Genomic DNA, 6,919 nt, shown 5'->3' on the forward strand with positions numbered 1-6,919 from the left:
CAGGCCCAGTGCTAACGAGAGGAAGTTTAACAACAACACAAAAAACAGACCGCATTCACAACAGACCGCCATATGTTCTCCCGTTCCCTGACAGCAGCCGTCCCAACGCCTGCGCGGGCGCCCACAGAAATCTTCTCGAGGAAAACAGTTTTATTCTCAAGTGACTCAAATGATGGATGCCTTTACGAAAAGAAGGGAGGGAAAAAAGAATCTGAGCTTCTTCAAAAGAAAGAAATCTTGTTCACTCCTCGGGAAAGCCCCGAAACCTCAACCTCCTCTCCTTGGCCTTGGAACCTGCCGGCTTCTCCAGAGACAGTCTGACCTCTGTGAACTGGCAGCTGCTTCACTCAGAGCGAGGGCTGCTATGATGATGTCTGGTTTCTGAGACTCCAGGTTAAATTGCCTGGGTGCTTTGAGTCACCCCCTTCACTTGGTCTTGAACTCCTTCCCTATCTTGCCGTGCTCTTGTTCATTTCTCAAGTCTCGAGTTTGCTGCACGTTTCTGGAAGTGGCCCCCTAGAACTGAACCCAATTCTAGAAGGGTGGTTTCACCTGGGGACGCTTGCCAGCAGCAAGCAGCTGGCTCCAGGCCACACGCCATCTTCCTACTCTTTACCTTTTGCCTCGTCTCCTGCCTCTTTGCCTCCCTATCCTGCAGCCAAAGCGATCCTGACAATATGTACATTTGATCCTGCCGCTCCAAATTCCTTACAGCCCCGGTGGTGCTACATGCTCCTCACCCCCCTTTGCAGTGCTCGGCCCATTCATCCCCCTTTCACTCCTTTCTCATCTTCCGCACCTCAGCTGCATGTGGCTACTGGACCCTTGAAATGTGGTTATTGAAACGGAGGCATTCAACTTTTAATTTTATTGGTTTTAATTAATTTAAAATAATGTTAGATTAATTCTCAAGTTGCAAAGAAATTCTCTTTCCCATATTTTCTTCCTATATTTATGGATTCACTTCTTATATTAGAATACATTTGGTATGTATCTTAATATGAGCTACAGATACACAAAAGTTGCCTCTCCAAATGTCTACCTGTGACACGTTATATTTTCCAAAGAATGCCATATCGATATAGATCTCCCCCCACATTCTCTTCTTACAATGTGACGTTGACAGTCCTTCATAGCGAAGTGGAACCGGGTGGATTTTGTAACTGACCAAGAGAATAGGATGCCCATGACAGCATGTGCCCTCTGAGACTAGGTCATAAAAGTTAGCCTTGCATCTTGCACCTTGGAATCGTCTAATTCCTCTCTCGGAGGGAAACAAGCCACCATGCTATGAGGACTCTTATGTGAAGAGGAACTAAAGGTATCAGAAAATATCCAACACCAATTTGCCAGTCATGTGAGCCAGACACCTCAGAAGTGGATTCTCCAGCCCTGGTCAAGCCTTCAGATAACGACAGCCCCAGCTAATACCTGATTACAATTTCATAAGACATCCCACGTCAGACCTCCCCAGCTGAGCCTTTTCAGACATCCTGACCCTCAGAATCTGTGAACACTATAAACGTCATAGTTTTAGGTCACTAAGTTTTGGGGCAGTTTGTTATGCAGTCATAATAACTCTAGTCATTTTTCTCCAACATCATTTATTGAATAGTTTATCTTTTCCCTACCGATACGAGACGTCACTTTCATCATGAATTAAATCCTCATAGAGTACGGGCCTACTGTTGGTCTTATTTTGTTCTATTGGACCATATCAGTTAAAAAAAGGATACCAAGTTGTTTAAGTTATTGATGTTTTATTATATGTGTTACTATATAGTAAAGGTAGCCACCTTCCAATACTGATATTCTGTTTCCTAATTTGCTTGGATATTATCATTTATTTGTTCACAGGAGTTTTAGAATTGGCTTGTCTAGTTTATTAAAAATAAGGACGTGCTGCATTTTTATTGAGCTTGTGATGAACTTACAAAATAACATAAGGAAAATTGATATATTTATGACAGTGCGGCTTCTTGTCTAAAAATACCATGTACTTTCTCATTTAAGTTTTGTTTTGTGATGTTCAGGAATGTTTTAAAGTTGTCTTCATATTTAGTTGCATATTTCTTTTAAAGTCTACACTTCTATATTTTGGTTAATGATATAAATGGATTTTTTTCTGTTATGCTTACTATTCTAATTGTGATTTGCATATGTGACTATTGATTTCTGTACATTAATTTTGTATGCCACTTTGTTACTGAATGATCTATTTATTTATGGTGGCTTTTAGTTGATTCTCTGTATTACCAGGTATACGACTATATTGTATGCAAACTGAGACAGTTTAATCTTCTTTTCTAATATTTATGCCTCCAATTATGTATTAATATTTTTGACTCTAGTATAGTGTAGTGGTAATAGTGGGCATTCTTAGGAGACCACTTCTAAAGAGTACATCTAGCCATGTGGGGCTCTTGGACTCTTGACATGTGGCTATTGAGACTGAGGAATTTTACTAGTCTTAATTAATTTAAATTTAAATAGCTACCTGTGGGTAGTAATTACCATACTGGACAACACAGGATGAGAATTTCTTCATTTACTATAATGCTAGCTTTTGGATTGAGACACACATGTGGAATATTCAAAAGTCCTTATTTCATTGGCTTTTTAAAATTTATAAAAACAGGGCTTCCCTGGTGGCGCTGTGGTTGAGAATCTGCCTGCCAGTGCAAGGGACATGGGTTCGTGCCCGGGTCTGGGAAGATCCCACATGCGGCGGAGCGGCTGGGCCCATGAGCCACTACTACTGAGTCTGCGCGTCTGGAGCCTGTGCTCCGCAGCGGGAGAGGCCGCGACAGTGAGAGGCCCACGCACCGCGATGAAGAGTGGCCCCCGCTCACTGCAACTGGAGAAAGCCCGTGCACAGAAACGAAGACCCAACACAGCCTAAATAAATAAATAAATAAATTTTAAAATAAAAAAAACAGCTGTTGAATGTCGTGAAATGCTTCTTCAGTACCTATGGAGATGATTATGTTGTTTTTCTTCTTATATCTACTAATATCATGAATCATATTGAACCGTCCTCGCTTTGGATTAAGCCCAACTTGGTTATGATGTATTATTCTTTTAATTGATCGCTTCATCCTGTTTGTTAATATTTCATTTAGGATTTTTGAATCAATGCTAGACATCTCTTCTGTAAGCTTTGTTAGATTTTGATAGCAGTGAATTCTCACTTCTTAAAAAAAAAAGAAAGAAAACTTGAAAGTTTTTATTTTATGACCTGACATAGTTTAAATAGAACTGTCATTATTTGCTTTAAGGGTTTTGTAGGATTTTCTGGTGAAATTCTTTAGGCGTGAAATTTGGGAAAGGGAGTAAGTACATCATTGACTAGTTGATTTCTTCTATACAGATCAATCTGTTTAGATTTTCTATATCTTTTAGGCTCAGTTTTGGTATATTGCATTTTCCTCAAAAATTGTTTCATCCAGATTTTTAGAAAAAAAATGTTTGCAAAGGAGAATCACATATTTATTTTATTGTTTCTTGATTGTACTCTTATGTTTCTATAATTTTTAGTAATTGCCCTTTCTCCACGCCCCTCTTCCCCACAGCTTTTTCGGTGATTAGGTGATGTAGTATTTCATCTATTGTGTTGTATTAGCTTTTTAAAAAGAATCATTCTATTTATTTATTTATTCATTCATTCATTCACTCATTCTGATCTGTTTTCTAACATTAATTTTTTTAAATTTATTAATTTATTCCTTCTGCTTTCCAACAATTTATTTGGCTATTTTTTTCCTAAATTTTTGACATACGTTTCCATTGGTTCCTGTACTTTTTTTTTTAAGATTTATTTATTATTTATTTCTTTTATTTATTTTTGGCTGTGTCGTGTCTTAGTTGAGGCACGCAGGATTTTTGTTGAGGCAAGCAAGATCTTTCTTTGAGGCGCACAGGCTTCTCTCTAGTTGTGGTGTGCGGGCTTTCTCTTCTCTAGTGGCGTGCAGGCTCCAGAGCACGTGGGTTCTGTAGTTTGTGGCACATGCGCTCTCTCTTTGAGGCATGTGGGCTCAGTAGTTGCAGCACACAGGCTTAGTTGGCCCACAGGATATAGGATCTTAGTTCACTGACCAGGGATCAAACCCACTTCCCCTGCATTGTAAGTTGGAGTCTTTACCACTGGACCACCAGGGAAGTCCCTCTTGCACATTCTTTTTCTTTTTTTTCTTTTATTATTATTTTTGGCTGTGTTGGGTCTTTGCTGCTGTGTGCCAGCTTTCTCTAGTTGTAGCGAGCAGGGGCTACTCTTGGTTGCAGTGCACGGGCTTTTCATTGCGGTGGCTTCTCTTGTTGCAGAGCATGGGCTCTAGGTGCACAGGCTTCAGTAGTTGTGGCATGCGGGCTCCATAGCTGTGGCTCACGGGCTCTAGAGCACAGGCTCAGTAGTTGTGGCGCATGGGCTTAGTTGCTCTGTGGCATGTGGGATATTCCCGGACCAGGGCTCGAACCCGTGTCCCCTGCATTGGCAGGAAGATTTTTTTTTTAATTTAATTTTATTTATTTTTTTATATAGCAGGTTCTTATTAGTCATCCATTTTATACACATTAGTGTATACATGTCAATCCCAATCTCCCAATTCATCACATCACCACCACCACCCCCGCCACTTTCCCCCCTTGGTGTCCATACATTTGTTCTCTACATCTGTGTCTCTATTTCTGTTGGCAGACAGATTCTTAACCACTGCGCCACCAGGGAAGCCCACCTCCTGTACTTTTCAATTGATACAAATATTGAGGTATAAATTTACCTCTGAAACTGCTTTTGCAGTATCCCATGGTTTTAATACATGATATTTTTATTAATGTTGCTTAAAACTCTGTCTGGATTAAAAGTTATTTAACTGAAATACATAAATCTTTAAATTTATTTTAAAATTTTATTTTAATTTCTATTTTTCTTGCTTTGTAAGAAGAGAATATTGCCATAAGTGTTTCTGCATTTTAGAATTTTTTAGTTTGGGCACCTATTATATGACAAATTTTGTGAGTATAAAATGGGATTTGTAAAACCATAAGATGTAGTCTCCATTTTCAGATTACACAGTTTGAAATACAGTTGGCCCTCCATATCCACAGATGCCACATCCACAGATACAACCAACCGCAGATCAAAAATATCAGGGGAGGGGCTTCCCTGGTGGCACAGTGGTTGAGAGTCCGCCTGCCGATGCGGGGTACACGGGTTTGTGCCCTGGTACGGGAGGATCCCACATGCCACGGAGTGGCTGGGCCTGTGAGCCATGGCCGCTGAGCCTGCGTGTCCAGAGCCTGTGCTCCGCAACGGGAGAGGCCACAACAGTGGGAGGCCCGTGTACCGAAAAAAAAAAAAAATGCAGGGGAAAAAAAAAAGAAACAAGAAAGTTCCTAAAAGCAAAACTTGAATTTGCTGCACTCCAACAACTATTTAACACAGCATTTACCTTGTATTAGGTATTGTAAGTAACCTAGAGATAATTTAAAGTGTAAGGGAAAATGTGTATAGATTATATGCAGGCACTACACCATTTTATATAAGGAACTTGAGCATCTGCAGATTTTGGTGTCCATGGGGGTCCTGGAACCAATTCCCTATAGATACTGAGCAACAACTATATATCAATTAGATTTGCTTTATATTTGTTGTTTAGATATTTATTACATTTATTTATTTATCCATCTATCAGAGTCTAAGAGGATAAATTACCTCTTTTTTTTAACATGATTTTCCCCTACTACCACAGATTACGTGGTCAAGTTTCCCACATTTGGAGAAATCATGGGGGTCAGCACATCTGTAATGCAATGGATAAGCCATGCCCTGGGAAAACCACCTTCGTGATCATGGTATCTCCCCTGCCAGGTAAGTATATAAATTACCTTTTAATACCATGATTTTATTGTTGTTAATGTCTTCTTGCATCTCTTATAATTTCTGTTGTATGAGTATTGCTGCTGTGTAATTTGGTTCACTGATTTTCAAAATTCTTATAGCCTCATTGTGAATTGCACCCTTTACCATTATACAATATCTTCCTTGTTTGGCTTAGCATTTTTTTAAACCTGAATTCAATGTTTTCTCATATGAATGGGCAACCTCAGCTTTCTTTCAATTTGCATTTGCCTGTTACACATTTCCACCTTTTTAACCTGTCTGGGTTAATTTGAATTTTGCTTTGTGATTCAGTCTGATAGTGTTTTCATGAGTTAATACCCATTTATACTTATTGATATAAGAGATATGTTTGGCTCTTATTTCTGTCATCTAGTTGTATGCTATATTCTCAATTTTACATACATTTTACTTTTAAAGTAAGTAATGGGTTTTTTGTACCAGCTTTATTGAAGTATAATTTTCATATGATAAAGTGAATATCTTCAAAATGTACACTTTGATAACTGTTGACATATGTATGGGTATATATGTATATGTATATATGTATACAACCATCACCACAATCTAGTGTACATGTTCATCATGCCCCAAATTTTTCTCAAGCTTTTTGCAATCTCTCCCTCCCATCCTAGTCCACTTCCCACTCACACCCCCAGCAAACACAGATCTGCATTCTACCACTATGGATTTGTTTGTATTTTTTTAGATTTTTCTATCAATGGAATCATACAATATATATATATATTTGTCTGACTTGTATCCACACAGCATAATTTTAAGATTCATCCTTATTCCTGGATGTATAATACTTCATTCCTTTTTATTGCTGAGTAGTATTGTATTGTATAAATATACCACAATTTGTTGACCCATTCTCCTGTTGATGAACATTTGTGTTATTCCCAGTTCTTAGCTATTACATATAAACCTGTGATAAACATTCATATACATACTCATATTAACATTGTTTTAAAAATTCTCTGTCTAAATTAAAAGTTATTCTCTTAGATAATACCTAGA

At 38.5% G+C, this 6,919-nt stretch overlaps 1 pseudogene; it reads right to left on the reverse strand.

The window, feature by feature from the left end:
- Positions 1-5,695: 5,695 nt before the first annotated feature.
- Positions 5,696-5,874, reverse strand: LOC131747106 (U1 spliceosomal RNA; annotated as a pseudogene).
- Between the last annotated feature and the right edge of the window lie 1,045 nt (positions 5,875-6,919).

The sequence above is a fragment of the Kogia breviceps genome, chromosome 1, assembly GCF_026419965.1.
Source record: "Kogia breviceps isolate mKogBre1 chromosome 1, mKogBre1 haplotype 1, whole genome shotgun sequence".
NCBI classification, from domain to species: Eukaryota; Metazoa; Chordata; class Mammalia; order Artiodactyla; family Physeteridae; genus Kogia; species Kogia breviceps.